This window comes from Schistocerca serialis, chromosome 4 (assembly GCF_023864345.2).
Source record: "Schistocerca serialis cubense isolate TAMUIC-IGC-003099 chromosome 4, iqSchSeri2.2, whole genome shotgun sequence".
NCBI classification, from domain to species: domain Eukaryota; kingdom Metazoa; phylum Arthropoda; class Insecta; order Orthoptera; family Acrididae; genus Schistocerca; species Schistocerca serialis.
The window spans coordinates 916,457,117-916,474,871 of record NC_064641.1 but is presented as its reverse complement, the minus strand read 5'-3'; the positions used below and the strand labels follow the sequence as shown (position 1 = coordinate 916,474,871).

Genomic DNA, 17,755 nt, shown 5'->3' with positions numbered 1-17,755 from the left:
ACAGCAGAACGATTATACTGGCGCCAACGTACGTTTCGCTTAGGCACCGCGAAGATAAATCTGTTTGTTAGTGGGACATTGAAGGTAACCTATGCAGTGGTTCGTACGGTGGCTTGCAGAGTATGTATGTAGATGTAAGGCACTTACAATAAGTTAACCTCACGTTACATATAAGAAAGTCGTTCGTGATAGTACTCTAGGTATTGGAAGTCTTTTAGCTACCTTTGCATAAGTATATGTAGGGAATAAAGCACAGTGCCGATTTTAGAAAGTTAATTTTTATTTATTTGACAGTTGGAACATAAGTCGTCAAAGAGAACCTCTCGGTATTTTCCTCAGTTGTTACCGGAAAAAGTAATTCAATCGGCCGACTGAAACCAACACTTCTGTGGCTTGTCAAGCGAAATTGTATGCCTGGCCCCATCGGTCGATGACAGTCGTCCAATAATTTTGTCCTGCCATGGCTTTTGCTATGGGCCGGTGTTTCGCTCGGCCATGCGCGTACATCTGCATAACTCCAACGTCGCAATAATACGTTACCGTGATCAGCCGATTGAAATTCGCTCACCTTTTAAAGTTTTAACACGTTCTCTAGCGTAATAGACCACGTTTGCTGATGCAAAACTAAATTTTACGAAGAAGAAGACGGGTGATGGTGTAATAAACACGAAGCACGGTTCAAATTACACTGGTGTGGTTTTCCTCACGAAAGAGCAAGAACAGTGGCGACTACAGCTGTGCCATGACGTGTTAGGTAGTGCCTCGAATTAGCTGATACTACATATAGAGTCTTGTTTACAATAGCAAAAGCCTGACCACTTGCGTAAATTCACATTGCAATTGCTGTTAACTGTTAACTGCTTCGTATGAGACGTGGGAAAAATTTCGTTTTTTAGCTCGGATTCCCAACGCACGTTCTTCTCTGTCGATTATTAAATAACCATTAATGAATCTCAACGTGCGTATTGAACTCCATGAACTGTTTGAATTTCATTGCACGGAGTTGGTATTTAAGTCTCTGAGCGAAAATCACGTTATACTATTGTTGTAGATGATTCATAGAATCTAGGTAATCATGATTAATGTGTACCATTGGGTACATGCGTGTAAGTTGAGAATTTTTATGGTGATACGATTACGTGAATGATTGTATTACATTTAGTTACGCTGAACGCACTGGTGCCAAATCCGTTAATACACGACAGCGGTGTTTTTCGCAGTCTTAATTGCACTGTTATGTTACGAGGTGTGTTCAATAAATAATGCAACATGTTTATATTCTAAAAGCAGGTAGGTTTTGTTCAGGATTCCAACACACCATATTATGCTCCACTCTTTTGGCTACAAAACCCTATTGTGAAACATTCACCTTACTTGAAGGATCTGTACGCTGTCACCCTACGGGTCGACGTCTGAGCCGACATCTTTCTCCATCAATAACCTCCCATTCACCCGTGTACCGCTTCCCTCGGAGTGAATACTTCATTGGGTCATACAGATGGAAGTCAGATGGTGAGAGACCCTGGCTGTAGTGTACATGAGGAAGCACAGTCCTATGAAGTTAGGTTAGCTCTTCTCGGGTGAGGTCTTTTATTGTCGTGGAGAATGATACGTGTTTTTCAAATTTTGTGGCGTCGAACAAGCTGAAGCCTTTCCTCCCATTTCCTGAGGATAGCACAATACACCTCCGAGTTGATAGTTGCACGATGAGAGAGGATATCAAACGTTGGGAAAACCTTCCCCATGATTTTACCGGCTGAGGGCGCGGCTTTGAACTTTTCCTTCTGAGGATAGGTGGTGCCACACCACTCTACGGATTGCCGTTTCCATGTTTCATCACCTGCGACAAGAAATTGTCACGACCAGCCTCGTAACGAGCAAGCAATTCTGCACAGACGGTCTTCGATTACGGTATGCTATCAGGCAGCTAGGAACCGAGCGAGCACACACCTTTGCGTACCCCGACTGATAGAGAAGTGGTTCAGCAATTACAACAGAGATGTCCAGTTGAGCAGTCAAGTGTTTGATTGTATATGACCTTGAACGACAGTATCCGCACGTTCCAGAACTGCAGAAGTCACACCTGTGGGCGGGCTGCCAGGTTTGCAAGACTTTGTTGCGATGATGACACACCAAAAAAAAATGGCTCTGAGCACTTTGGTCTTAACATCTGAGGTCATCAGTCCCCTAGACTTAGAACTACTTAAACCTAACTAACCTAAGGACATCACACACATCCATGCCCGAGACAGGATTCGAACCTGGGACCGTAGTGGTTGCGTGGTTCCAGACTGTAGCGCCTAGAACCGCTCGACCACAGCGGCCGGCATGACAGACCCCTCGCCCAACGACTCACCCTGATTTTTTTTTTTTCAATCCCAAGTCTCTGTAAGCGTTCTGAAAACGCCTATGAAAATCTGCGATACTCCTGTTTTCCGTCAAAAGAAACTCAGTGATAGCTTTCTCCTTAGAAAGAGACTATTTCCAAGGCTACATACTGCGCCACCACCTTTATGAAACTATAGAGGCTGAAACGGGAATAATCCACGATGTCCCCCGACAAGCTCTGCATTTTTCAACCCAAACTGCCCAAGAAAATAATCTGTTAAATTACTTATTGAACTCACCTGGTATTTTATCTTGCCCTATGAAGTGTTCTGATCCTAACGCTGAATTTGTAAAGAGTTTATTCTATTTTGAGTGCAGTTCTAGAGACGAATAATTTAAGTTTGTATGTAGAAAAAAGAAGTAACATAGCAGCCTTAGTCGCACACACCCCGAAGTCCGAAGGGACCATTAATAGCCCTCACGACTAGCGGGGTTGTTCAGTAAGATGTGTCGCTGCTATGCAAATTAGACACGTGGGTAGGGTTTCATAGCCCTAACGTTAGGTATCGATACCCAGTTAATTTGGTAACAACTGTTCTGTCATGAAGCCACGGTGTGTCATACAGAAAGGTCGGTTTACTGCGATTATTTGCGGAAGAATGAATATAAAGGAAAAGGTGGCGAAACTTATTTCGGTGACAGAATATAGACTATGTTATTGGACAGTATTCACAAGCATTTTTGAGTTGGTACAACTCGATGTATGATGTATGATGAGATAAAAGAAATTATTCAGGTAGTGAAAGGAGACGAAAATTTAGTAGTCATGGGTGACTGGAATTTGAGAGTAGGAAAAGGGAGAGAAGGAAACATAGTAGGTGAGTATGGATTGGCGGTAAGAAATAAAAGACGAAGCCGTCTGGTAGAATTTTGCACAGAGCATAACTTAATCATAGCTAACGCTTGGGTCAAGAATCATGAAAGAAGATTGTATACATGGAAGAACCCTGGAGATACTAGATGGTTTCAGATAGATTATATAACGGTAAGACAGAGATTTAGGAATCAGATTTTAAATTGTAAGACATTTCCAGGGGCAGATGTGGACTCTGACCACAATCTATTGGTTATTAACTATGAATTAAAACTGAAGAAACTGCAAAAAGGTGGGAATTTAAGGAGATGAGACCTGGATAAACTGAAAGAACCAGAGTTTGTACAGAGTTTCATGGAGAGCATAAGGGAACAATTGGCAGGAATTGGGAAAGAAACACAGTGGAAGAAGAATGGTTAGCTTTGAGGAATGAAATAGTGAAGGCAGCAGAGGATCAAGTAGGTAAAAATACGAGGGCTAGTAGGAAGCCTTGGGTAACAGAAGAGATACTAAATTTAATTGATGAAAGGAGAAAATACAAAAATGCAGCAAGTGAAGCAGCCAAAAAGGAATACAAACGTCTTAAAAATGAGATCGATGGGAAGTGCAAAATGGCTAAGCAGGGGTGGCTAGAGGACAAATGTAAGGATGAAGAGGCTTATCTCACTAGGGGTAAGATAGATACTGCCTACAGGAAAATTAAAGAGACCTTTGAAGAAAAGAGAACCACTTGTATGAATATCAAGAGCTAAGATGGAAACCCAGTTCTAAGCAAAGAAGGGAAAGCAGAAATGTGGAAGGAGTATATACAGGGTCTATACAGGGGCGATGTTCTTGTGGACAATATTATGGAAATGGAAGAGGAGGTAGATGAAGATGAAATGGGAGATATGATACTGCGTGAAGAGTTTGACAGAGCACTGAAAGACCTAAGTCGAAACAAGGCCCCGGGAGTAGACAACATTCCATTAGAACGACTGACAGAGAGCCAGTCCTGACAAAACTCTACCATTTGGTGAACAAGATGTATGAGACAGGCGAAATTCCCTCAGACTTCAAGAAGACTATAATAATTCCTGTCCCAAAGAGAGCAGGTGATGAAAGATGTGAAAATTACCGAACTATCAGTTTAATAAGTCACAGCTGCAAAATACTAACACGAATTCTTTACAGACGATTGGAAAAACTGGTAGAGACAGACCTCGGGGGAGATCAGTTTGGATTCCGTAGAAATATTGGAACACGTGAGGCAATACTGACCTTACGACTTATCTTAGAAGAAAGATCAAGGAAAGGCAAACCTACGTTTCTAGCATTTGTAGACTTAGAGAAAGCTTCTGACAATGTTGACTGGAATACTCTCTTTCAAATTCTAAAGGTGGCAGGGGTAAAGAACAGGGAGCGAAAGGCTATTTACAATTTGTACAGAAACCAGATGGCAGTTACAAGAGTCGAGGGACATGAAAGGGAAGCAGTGGTTGGGAAGGGAGTGAGACAGGGTTGTAGTCTCTCCCCGATGTTATTCAAGCTGTACATTGAGCAAGCAGTGAAGGGAACAAAAGAAAAATTCGGTGTATGTATTAAAATCCATGGAGAAGATATAAAAACTTGGAGGTTCGCCGATGACATTGTATTTCTGTCAGAGACAGCAAAGGATTTGGGAAAGCAGTTAAACGGAATGGACAGTGTCTTGAAAGCAAGATATAAGGTGATCTTCAACAAAAGCAAAACGAGGGTAATGGAATGAAGTCGAATTAAGTCGGGTGATGCTGATGGAATTAGATTAGGAAATGAGACACTTAAAGTAGTAAAGGAGTTTTGCTATTTGGGGAGCCAAATAACTGATGATGGTCGAAGTAGAGAAGATATAAAATGTAGACTGGCAATGGCAAGGAAAGCGTTTCTGAAGAAGGGAAATTTGTTAACATCGAGTATAGATTTAAGTGCCAGGAAGTCGTTTCTGAAAGTATTTGTATGGAGTGTAGCCATGTATGGAAGTGAAACATAGACAATAAATAGTTGGGACAAGAAGAGAATAGAAGCTTTCGAAATGTGGTGCTACAGAAGAATGCTGAAGATTAGATGGGTAGATCACATAACTAACACGGAAGTATTGAATAGAATTGGGGAGAAGAGGAGTTTGTGGCACAACTTGACTAGAAGCAGGGTCCGGTTGGTAGGACATGTTCTGAGGCATCAAGGGATCACAAATTTAGCATTGGAGGGCAGCGTAGAGGGTAAAAACCGTAGAGGGAGACCAAGAGATGAATACACTAAGCAGATTCAGAAAGATGTAGGGTGCAGTAAATACTAGGAGATGAAGAAGCTTGCACAGGACAGGGTAGCATAAAGAGCTGCATCAAACCAATCTCAGGACTGAAGACCAGAACAACAACAACTGGACCATATCTTCGCATCTGATGACCTATCCTGAAGGTCTAAATTAATTATAGTGTATGTACGTACATCAGTGGTAAACGTATGTAGAGTCACAGTGCAGCAGTATACCCTCCTCCAGACTGAAAACAGAAATCATGCAGAAAATGTACTGACTTGACTCATTATCATGAAACATCTTTTGCAGCTATTGCGAGACACTGCTTACTCACCTGCTACATTGGGATAACTGAGGAGAAGCTATGTCACTGTCTTCAATTAAACTCTTCAGCCAAGTGGTTAAAGATTTGTATTTCGCGTCACACGTCATCGAATGCTAAAAGTTATCCTCCAATCTTTCATCAGTTGCCACAATTTCTAGAGATAATGCGAGTCAAAATTTTAACGCGACGTTAGTGTATAGTGCCAAAGTTAATTCAGTTTTCTTCTCGTCTCTCTGGAGCGAATAGTACACTTACCTATGTCACTGTCTTCAATTAAACTCGTCAGCCAAGTGGTTAAAGATTTGTATTTAGTGTCACACGTCATCGAATGCTAAGAGTTATCCTCCAATCTTTCATCAGTTTGTAATGTCCCCACAGAAAATACCCTCTACCACGCACCAATTGATCATTTTCAATCAAACCATTCACATCCATTCACTTTGGAAAAGTTATCCGATCTGATTTTCTCGCAATATATGCGGCGACAGAGATGCATATATGCATTCTCCATGGTTGTTGGAGTGGTAACTAGGACAGCTTCTGGAGTATCTGTTGAGGGATTGACGTGTTTCTGAGAGATACATATTTTGCTTTTCTTCTCGCTAAAGCGAGCCAATTAACATTTGTGCCGCTAGCGGTTTGTTTGAAGAGAAAGAGACTGTAAACGGAAAATAATTAAGGCGTGGAATCACCGGAGATCTGGACATGTAATGGAGATGGATTTAATACACAATTTCCTCCATAAATAAGGTTTGTGACTGTTTTGTTCTGGAGTGAATGAACGAATGAGTTTTTTCTGAATCATTTGATGATCACGTTGGCCCTGTAATTAGTGGGGAAGTTTCAGCTGTGTCGAAGAGAGCCTGCAATCACTGAGTCTGTGTTAAATCGTCCAAAAAGGCTTCGTACACGTCTGGAATTCGCAATCTTTCGTAAAAGGAACAAATTGTCCAAACGATTGATTCTCCCGACTGTCTGCAGTGTTTAACGGTAATAATAAATGTAAAGATCTCTTACAGCAAGCCAGCCGCTGATTACCAAGACGAAGGACTCCACCAAAGATCCTATTTGGCTGATTTCACGTAATGAAATATTATATTAAAAACTGTACATAGATAAAGGAGAGAAAGAGAGAGAGCGAATGAAAATAGAGATAACACTAATAATCCTCCATTAGTCTAATTTTTCGCCTGTCTTATCACGGATCAGCCAAAAACGGGGAGGGCGTTACTTTACTGTATAGATTTATGTGTGAAGGTGAAGTGATCTTAAAGGCAACAGATACACGTTTATACAGACAAGACATTGCACAGAGATAGCGGCTAGCTGCATTCATCATCTATTCTTAGATAAAGAGACGGCAACTTATTATCCGAACATTAAAAAATGTTAAAAGTTGCCACAATTTCTAGAGATAATGCGAATCAAAATTTTAACGCGACGTTAGTGTATAGTGCCAAAGTTGATTCAGTTTTCTTCTCGTCTCTCTGGAGCCAATAGTACACTTCTCATCAGTGCCTCAGGTTTCGCGGTATGCAAGCATATAAGTTCGTCTATATGTTACGCCTTTTCAAGTTTTGTATACAGAAAGATGGATAGAGCGTTGACTGTGACACCTAGATGGAATGCGTAGCCACTGAAGTGGAGTACATTTGAAAAGCAGTCTATATGCAAGTCAGAGTTATCAAATTCATTTACTGTGGGTAATACTGGTTCTCACAAATCATCAAGGGTTTACTCTTGCGTATAAAAGGCACAGTTACGAACTCTCTGCAGTTTTTAGATGCTGTAAAAGGTTTGACATGAAACTGTCGTAGAATTTTATCACTTTTAAAAGGAGACTTGATATCCCATTATGAATATGATGCATCAGTTTTTATTATGAAGCATCACGAGTTTGGATGGTCATGAAAAATAACTAATTTGCGAATCATAAGTTATGAATTAATAATAAACATTCTTTCCGATAAAATGATGATTGTATATATAAGAAGTGTGAAAATTTTGAATGTAGCTGTTCTGAATTCATCACTCGTTGTTTGTTTTGAAACAATTCGATATTAGATGCCTCAGTTATTCAACGAAATTTGTTGTTGTGGTCTTCAGTATCGAGACTGGTTTGATGCAGCTCTCCATGCTACTCTATCCTGTGCAAGCTTCTTCTTCTCCCAGACCCTACTTCCACCTACATCCTTCTGAATCTGCTTAGTGTATTCATACTCTTTCCACCTTTTTGCTTTCCCTTCTTTGCTTAGAACTTTGTTTCCATCTGAGCTCTTGATATTCATACAAGTGGCTCTCTTTTCTCCAAAGGTCTCTTTAATTTTCCTGTAGGCAGTATCTATCTTACCCTTAGTTAGATAACCCTCTACATCCTTACATATGTCCTCTAGCCATCCCTGCTTAGCCATTTTGCACATCCTGTCGATCTCATTTTTGAGACGTTTGTATTCCTTTTTGCCTGTTTCATTTACTGCATTTTTATATTTTCTCCTTTCAGCAATTAAATTCAATATTTCTTCTGTTTCCCAAGGATTTCTACTAGCCCTCGTATTTTTACCTATTTGATCCTCTGCTGCCTTTACCACTTCATCCCTCAAAGCTACCCATTCTTCTTCTACTGTATTTCTTTCCCCCATTCTTGTCAATTGTTCCCTTATGCTCTCCCTGAAACTCTGTACAACCTCTGGTTCTTTCAGTTTATCCAGGTCCCATCTCCTTAAATTCCCACCTTTTTGCAGTTTCTTCAGTTTTAATTCATAGTTAATAACCAATAGATTGTGGTCAGAGTCCACATCTGCCCCTGGAAATGTCTTACAATTTAAAACTTGGTTCCTAAATCTCTCGCCGGCCGCGGTGGTCTCGCGGTTTTAGGCGCTCAGTCCGGAACCGCGAGACTGCTACGGTCGCAGGTTCGAATCCTGCCTTGGGCATGGATGTGTGTGATGCCCTTAGGTTGGTTAGGATTAAGTAGTTCTAAGTTCTAGGGGACTGATGACCACAGCTGTTAAGTCCCATAGTGCTCAGAGTCATTTTGAACCTAAATCTCTGTCTTACCATTATATAATCTATCTGAAACCTTTTAGTATCTCCAGGCTTCTTCCATGTATACAACCTTCTTTTATGATTCTTGAACCAAGTGTTAGCTATGATTAAGTTATGTTCTATGCAAAATTCTACCAGGCGGCTTCCTCTTTCGTTTCTTAGCCCCAATCCATATTCATCTACCACGTTTCCTTCTCTCCCTTTTCCTACTGACGAATTCCAGTCACCAGTGACTATTAAATTTTCATTTCCCTTCACTATCTGAATAATTTCTTTTATTTCATCATACATTTCTTCAATTTCTTCGTCATCTACAGAGCTAGTTGGCATATAAACATGTACTACTGTGGTAGGCGTGGGCTCCGTATCTATCTTGGCGACAATAATGCATTCACTATGCTGTTTGTAGTAGCTTACCCGCATTCCTATTTTCCTATTCATTATTAAACCCACTCCTGCATTACCCCTATTTGATTTTGTGTTTATAGCCCTGTAGTCACCTGATGAGAAGTCTTGTTCCTCCTGCCACCGAACTTCACTAATTCCCACTATATCTAACTTTAACCTACCCATTTCCCTTTTTAAATTTTCTAACCTACCTGCCCCATTAAGGGATCTGACATTCCACGCTCTGATAGAAGTTTTAAACAGAATTAAATCTGAGTAGGAAAAGATGGTTACTGGCTAGTAGGTGAATCAGGCAACTAAATGTCACCAGCGCTTTGTATCCCTCAACAACCAAAAAAATTTTTGACAGCTTATAACAGTAGCTCCACTGTACTGATTCCAGGTCAGATGGAAGCTACTGTTTATTTTATCAATCTCTTAAGAAGTGCTAATATTACAAGAACTTTACTTGTATTTTTTGAATATCATTCTCAATCGAAAACTTGTAGATCTACTTAACACCACTTTATGACAGGATTATCCAAGTTCGCTCTGACAAAATACATCCCACGGATCACACCTCATTCCTATAGCTTTGACCCTCTACATGTTTGACCATCCAAGGAGAAGTTCAGTGCCACTCATACGAGCAAATGACACCTGTTCAGATTTCAGAAGTGATTGCTTCACACATTAATCTCAAGATATAGTGCCTCTACTCAGTCACCCATAAACCATTAAAAGCCATATATCCCATACGTGTGGCATCAACTGGTGGTCTAAAAGGAAATTCACTCTCTTTATGTGGAACACTGACAGAATGATACAAGGCAGGAAGATCAGCGAAGGTTAACGGAGGCTTGCTCATGTTACCTCACAAGTTTAATTTGAACACTGAAGGGTCAATGATGGAAGTAAAACACTATGTCCACGTGGAAAATCAACACTAGATGGTTCGCTGATGATGTAGCAGCAGCTGCCGAAAGTGAACAGGAATGGATGAACAATGAAACACAATGTCTACAATATGAACTCAGGATAGCAATGTCATCAGCAAATCGAGTAATTGGTATCCTTTCACGTTGATTTTTAATTCTACTCCTGAACATTTCAGAGGTGCACGGCCTTAAACCAAATAATAGTGCACAAAAGTTATGATCTGAGTTGTAACTGGACAATTTGCTAACTAGGGTGGTGTCTGCCTGCGAGAACGAACATCCGCGCAGTTCTTTGGATGTGGCGTCTGGTCAATACAGATGTCTATGAAGATAAATATTAGATGAAATTATACAGTTCCAGAGACCGTATGAAGTCTCAAACATCTACGATGTGTATATACAGACTGCAGCGACGAATAAAAATTTGTCTGCATAAATATACGTTGTAGATGTTGAAGAGGTATCTGGACCCATGCAATTCATTTCATTAGACCACCTATGCCTGGGTTTCACGCAGGATTCGGGATTCCCCATTTCGGTCGATGATATTCCAATACATCTGGAGAGCCTCCGCAGTGATGTTCGATTTGAGGAGGAACACCAAATGGGCTGAGCTGTGGTGAACTGAGGAGGGAGGCGTGCTAGAGTAGTCCGTGCAGTGGGGCAAAGACACCGTGCCAGGGTGGCGTAGTGGTTAGCGCACCTGCCTAGCTAGCAGGAGACCCGGGTTGCAATCCCGGCCTTGGTTCAAATTTTCGTTCTGTATGTATACATCGGAAAGAATAGAGTACAAGGGTTGAGTGAATGTAATACTGCGAACAAAGTGAGATTCATCCGTGTGAAGTCTCGATGTATGGAACACACGCATGCAAGTGGAAAGCTATGCACTTCTGCTAGTTACATCAGTCACAAAAATATAGCTTAACAGCGACGGTAACAGTTATTTCGGGAACAGTAAATTACCAGTATTCAGCGTATTTCCAACTTGCGTGTAATACCTGCATGAGTACAATGTTACTGGATCCTTCCAGGTATCACTAAAGGGATAATCGAAATAATTCAGAGTTTCGCTAGAAGAAATGTAGCTGGGGAGATTATATTTGAATCTTTGGAATACACTCCTGGAAATGGAAAAAAGAACACATTGACACTGGTGTGTCAGACCCACCATACTTGCTCCGGACACTGCGAGAGGGCTGTACAAGCAATGATCACACGCACGGCACAGCGGACACACCAGGAACCGCGGTGTTGGCCGTCGAATGGCGCTAGCTGCGCAGCATTTCTGCACCGCCGCCGTCAGTGTCAGCCAGTTTGCCGTGGCATACGGAGCTCCATCGCAGTCTTTAACACTGGTAGCATGCCGCGACAGCGTGGACGTGAACCGTATGTGCAGTTGACGGGCTTTGAGCGAGGGCGTATAGTGGGCATGCGGGAGGCCGGGTGGACGTACCGCCGAATTGCTCAACACGTGGGGCGTGAGGTCTCCACAGTACATCGTTGTTGTCGCCAGTGGTCGGCGGAAGGTGCACGTGCCCGTCGACCTGGGACCGGACCGCAGCGACGCACGGATGCACGCCAAGACCGTAGGATCCTACGCAGTGCCGTAGGGGACCGCACCGCCACTTCCCAGCAAATTAGGGACACTGTTGCTCCTGGGGTATCGGCGAGGACCATTCGCAACCGTCTCCATGAAGCTGGGCTACGGTCCCGCACACCGTTAGGCCGTCTTCCGCTCACGCCCCAACATCGTGCAGCCCACCTCCAGTGGTGTCGCGACAGGCGTGAATGGAGGGACGAATGGAGACGTGTCGTCTTCAGCGATGAGAGTCGCTTCTGCCTTGGTGCCAATGATGGTCGTATGCGTGTTTGGCGCCGTGCAGGTGAGCGCCACAATCAGGACTGCATACGACCGAGGCACACAGGGCCAACACCCGGCATCATGGTGTGGGGAGCGATCTCCTACACTGGCCGTACACCACTGGTGATCGTCGAGGGGACACTGAATAGTGCACGGTACATCCAAACCGTCATCGAACCCATCGTTCTACCATTCCTAGACCGGCAAGGGAACTTGCTGTTCCAACAGGACAATGCACGTCCGCATGTATCCCGTGCCACCCAACGTGCTCTAGAAGGTGTAAGTCAACTACCCTGGCCAGCAAGATCTCCGGATCTGTCCCCCATTGAGCATGTTTGGGCCTGGATGAAGCGTCGTCTCACGCGGTCTGCACGTCCAGCACGAACGCTGGTCCAACTGAGGCGCCAGGTGGAAATGGCATGGCAAGCCGTTCCACAGGTCTCCATCCAGCATCTCTACGATCGTCTCCATGGGAGAATAGCAGCCTGCAGTGCTGCGAAAGGTGGATATACACTGTACTAGTGCCGACATTGTGCATGCTCTGTTGCCTGTGTCTATGTGCCTGTGGTTCTGTCAGTGTGATCATGTGATGTATCTGACCCCAGGAATGTGTCAATAAAGTTTCCCCTTCCTGGGACAATGAATTCACGGTGTTCTTATTTAAATTTCCAGGAGTGTATTTGTGCATCATTTAACACGAAATCCTTTTAAAACGAGATAATATGTCGATCCACTGTAGTTAACTTTTGTCAGTACTGTTGAAGGATTAATAAACCTCATACTCTTCTGATTTTATTTTTAGCCTTTTGAGTTTTTGATGCCAAAGAAATCTTATTATGCGTGTCCGCTGAAAGTCCCCTCGGAAAGGTATGATTTTGAAAATAACGGTTAACTGCACTTTGGGGATAGTTTGATGTTTTTTTATTACTAGACGAAATCGAGCATTAGAAAACGTGCCAGCTGTAACGTATTACTATTTTTACGACGTTGCTCATCGAGCCATATATGTTATCTCGCATTTGTAGCTGCTTCTCTCACACAAATAATGATACAAATCGAGAAATTCAGGGTCGCCATCAGACCAAGCCCTTCCTAACCATTTAGAAAAAAACGGAGCTGGAAAATTATTAGTTTAATTACTTTAATAATTTTATTAAAGTATGCATATTTCTTTAAGTAGCCACATAAATAGCACTCCATGTTGTGCATGAAGCAACTTGATTAATTCAGGATTGGAAATCGGAATAAGTGGGTAAGATCAACACCACAGAATTTTTCTTTCACGTAGATTATTTATTGTATCTAAGTATTTGGTTGAAAATCCTAACTACACATAACTGGTACCTGACTAGAAATATTTAAGTATGAAATACGTGAGAATGTAACAGAGCACAGTTTAACTGCAGCAAGAAGAAACACAGGAAACGGGGGTGGTAGACAATGATACTATCATCTCCTTTGCATTCATACCATAAAAATATCTGAGTGAGGTTCGCATTACGATTCTACGCATGCACTATTCTGGACAGAGGTTTAACCAATGCACGAGGCTGTGCGATAATTATTCAACATACTAACTGCGTCTACTGCTTGCAAACGACCGAACCAGAGCACGTGGTCCATTCTGAATCAAACTGTGGTGCTGCTTTGTAGAAAGCGCACGAAAGAACAAATATTCTTGCAGAAATTATAGCTCATTAAACAAGCAAACTGTTAAAATAAAACCTATTGCGGTTTCGCGGTGGACCAGAAGGGTCATTGATTACCAAACACGTTGCACAAAATCGGCACACAAAGAGAAAAGCAACTTCTACAAAATATAAGAATTAAAATTATTAAAAATCATACTCGCTTCGACATAGTATTAAACTCACGTACGGTTGAAGTGATCCTAACCAGCTTTTCCTAATCAGATTTACCGTTTGAAATTGTACTCCATCGTTGTTCAAAATGAACAAAGTAACTTCCACACTTTTAACTCAAACACCCAAAAATCGCCTATTTAGAGCAATATAATTATGGCACATTCTGAAAAATAACTCGCTTCACATGCTTCAGTTAAGCTGAAGTACTTAAGTATTTCAACAGTTAAACATAACGAAGTCCTAACTCAACCTGCTTCCTATTACCTGAAACCCCTACGTTCCGTACTCACCAAGCGTTCACCGAAGAGTGCCCCTTTCTCTTTCGAGATTACCTAGCTCCCCTTGCAGCGGAAGCTACCAGAGGGGTAGCCCTCCGTCACCAACCTCACACACAAAAACAGCCTTCGACTAAGATGGGTAAACCTCTCTGTTCAGGTATTGGAAACCTAAGTTGTTCATCCTGTGCTCTCTGTTCTGGTATTGGAAACCTAAGTTGGTCATCCTGTGCTCTCCTTCGAACAAGAAGCAACATCGTCTGCTGCCAGCAGACGATGACCAACTCAGCGTTTCCCACAAAACAAAACCGAAACCCAACATTAAAACACACATATAATATTGAATAGGCCTCATTTGAATACTCAGTCTTTCTGGAAGAGTTCATGAATTGAGCTAAAATCACGTAGTGGAGTGAATAAAGAGTACCGAATTCGACAGCGTCTTATGAAACGACTTCACAGACACGTTTCACAGTTTTTGGAGAACCACATAAGCCGAGTACAAGGAAACAGGTCAAATAGCTCTTCGGTGCTATGATATTTATGCTTTGCCATGTAATTAGATAAGGATTTCGTAGTTTGAATTGTAGTTATTATTTTTTGTGAATTTATGTTATAAATAATGAAAAGGGATTTAGTTACGAATAAAAGCAAAGTTGCTTTGTTTACACTGCACTATGATAATTGCACAGAATTTACATTGCCTGATAAAGAAAGCGAAGCATCCAGAAAGAGAGGAGGCAGCGAAATAATACTTCGCGGGTGGAGGAGGTATGCGATGTTATCTTAGTGATTGCAAAATCGAGCCAAATTTATAAACAACTTCGACGTGTTACAGTACACATCAATATGAATATGGGAGAGTAAAATTTTCTCAATTGGAGCAAACGGCGTTACTCAGTCATCCAGAAGTATTAACAGCTGATAATCGGGAAACGTAAACAGTTCAATACTGTTGCTCAGTCAGGAGGACAGCAACCTCGACACTCTTGTGTGCCGGCCGCGGTGGTCTCGCGGTTATAGGCGCTCAGTCCGGAACCGTACGACTGCTACGGTCGCAGGTTCGAATCCTGCCTCGGGCATGGATGTTTGTGATGTCCTTAGGTTAGTTAGGTTTAAGTAGTTCTAAGTTCTAGGGGACTGATGACCTAAGATGTTAAGTCCCATAGTGCTCAGAACCATTTGAACGCTCTTGTGTATGACTGTGCTCCAGCTCATCAGAAAATGGTTAGAAGAGCACAGGCCGAACTGCTTTCATTACTCGCGTAACGCTTTGTAAGAGACACGAGGCAGGACATAACACTGCCTAGCAGGGGTCTGAATAAGCAGAAATTCGTGAGGCAAATTTAGTAGAAGCGAAGACCACTGGTAATTCGAGAAGAGCTGCACCGATTCCGTCTGGACGAAGAATGTCGTGATGCAGAGCCTTTCCTTGACGACATAAATAATCCATCCCCACTGGCTCTGAGCACTCGATCAGTAGGATCGGTAGCGTTCGTTTGCTCTCGATTCTCTGGTTACTGTACGGTAATATCTAGAGTGTGAGATTGTTCTAGTGTTGGTGTAACTCTTACTGCGTCAAGAGTTCAGTGATTTATAGCCGCAGATAATGAAGTCCAGCATTCAGTACTGAAGTCAGCAGAGCAGCTAGCACTGATGGGTACGCCAGGGGTCTACCAACGTGGCTCCGATCCATCGCAGAGGAAACTCCAGCGATGCTCGAGTCTAGTATCGTATCGTACTGGCGGGCAAGGTTCAGCATGCAGCACGACATCACGGTATCCAACACGGTAGTCGACATGCGGGGGCAGCACAGACAGTGATCCGGGAGGGGTTGAGTACTCAGCGAAACAGCGTGTGAACGAAACACACACGCCGCGGTCACCGCCGTCTCCAAGCAGGGCTTCCAACGGGGCGCTCCTACCTCGCCAGTGGCTGTAAACCGCCGCACCAGGGTGTCATCGACTTTTGCTGCAAGCCGATGCAGCGTCTTCAGCAGCCTCCGTTGTCGCAGAAGACTCGGAAACGACTTCTGTGCGGAGTAATAAGTCGAATAATGTTGAATATATTTTACTGCGTCTAAAGACGCCAGATGACTCCTAGGTCCGCATCCTCCATTCCAGGCCGGTAGTGGGTGACCCCTGCAACAGTATGAGCCCATTTGTCAGTATGACGTTGCAACCTGTCTGGCCTGGATGCGTGCACTGAACAAGTTTGGAATGTTGTGTGAGGGTTTACATACGTTGATTTACATACATGACGCTCCCGTGTACGTGTTAACTACAATCCATTTTTAAATGTTTGCGGTCCCGCATTTCATCCCATGCCTATTCTTTTTGCGCCTATATAAATTAATATAATAACCTGTATGATGTTGCGGTTAATTGTGATGTAGTAGTGTACGCATTGCCCAGGAGCACAAAAATATTTGCCCCCCGGCAGAGTCGAACCTGCGACATCTTCACTGCGAGTCCAGCTCTTGCCTCTGAGCCAAACACCGCTTCCTAAACGCACTGTCACAGGGGCAATTGCTAAGGTACACTTGGTGATAGATCCGTATCAAAATTCCTTTTATTTCCGAAACGCTTCGCCATCAGGAGTTTCCACTTGGGGCACTTTCTTGTCTCACCACGCCCTACATGTCCCACGAATTTCGACGAACTCGGAGATTACGAGTAGGCGTCCTCTCCTGGTCAATCGACAGACTGTCAACTCTCGACTGGGGTTGGCGCGTCTGACGTGGGCATCACTCATCACCCATCTCTAAACTGTCCTTCGGGACTGGTGCACAACGACGGGAGAGGCGTATGTCCAACGTTAATCAGCAAGGTGTCCTTCATGGCTCAGGATGCTAAATGTAAAGCATGGTGGACTGCTGGCAAGTTTGAAAAGCGCCTGCCAATGCCAGAGCTTCCTCTGTACAGGCTACGTGAGTTTCTCAGTTGTATGAGGGACACAAAAGCCATTAGAGGCTCGTGTCTAGAGTTAGAATTCGGTTACGCAAAAAACATTTCATCAGACGAAAAATAATTTTATTTCAATAAAATGTGACTTGGTTATACCTTGTCCTGTTACGAGGAGTATCGAATTATCTATCTAGCTTGAATTAAAAGGAGGTAATTGCTAGACAGGCTGGCTCTAATTACTTCTGCTCTGCTTATGCCCACACTGAAATTACTGATGGAAGCCCATTTTAACCGACATTTAATCACGGCAGCAGATGTCTCGCCCAAAATGCAAGCAGTGAAGCACACGCCAGCTTCTTGCCATATTTTATTTATTAATTTACCTCTAGTCATCACATTTGATTTTCATGTTAGCTAGCTCAGCAAAGGAGTCAAGAGTGTAGATCCAGATTATTATTTGCCAATCTCAAAGAATACAATGACACTCTTCTTTCCGAGTCGTCCGTTGTATTTGCAAACATTTGGCAAGTGCAATAGCCAACGACCGGTTCAGAAAAGGAAGAAGGTACAGAGGGACTTGTGACAAATCTCTCCCACTGGCACCACTCCAAAAGCAGTCATTTCTGCTGTGGTGTTAATGGCAGCCTATGCACAAGATGGTAATTCCGTAGTCCGG

General features: G+C 42.8%; 1 non-coding gene across 1 annotated transcript; it reads left to right on the top strand.

Annotated features, from left to right (window-relative positions):
- Positions 1–10,848: 10,848 nt before the first annotated feature.
- Trnaa-agc (transfer RNA alanine (anticodon AGC)) lies at positions 10,849–10,920 on the top strand. The gene has a single exon. It is a non-coding gene; the product is annotated as a tRNA-Ala (tRNA).
- Positions 10,921–17,755: the final 6,835 nt, after the last annotated feature.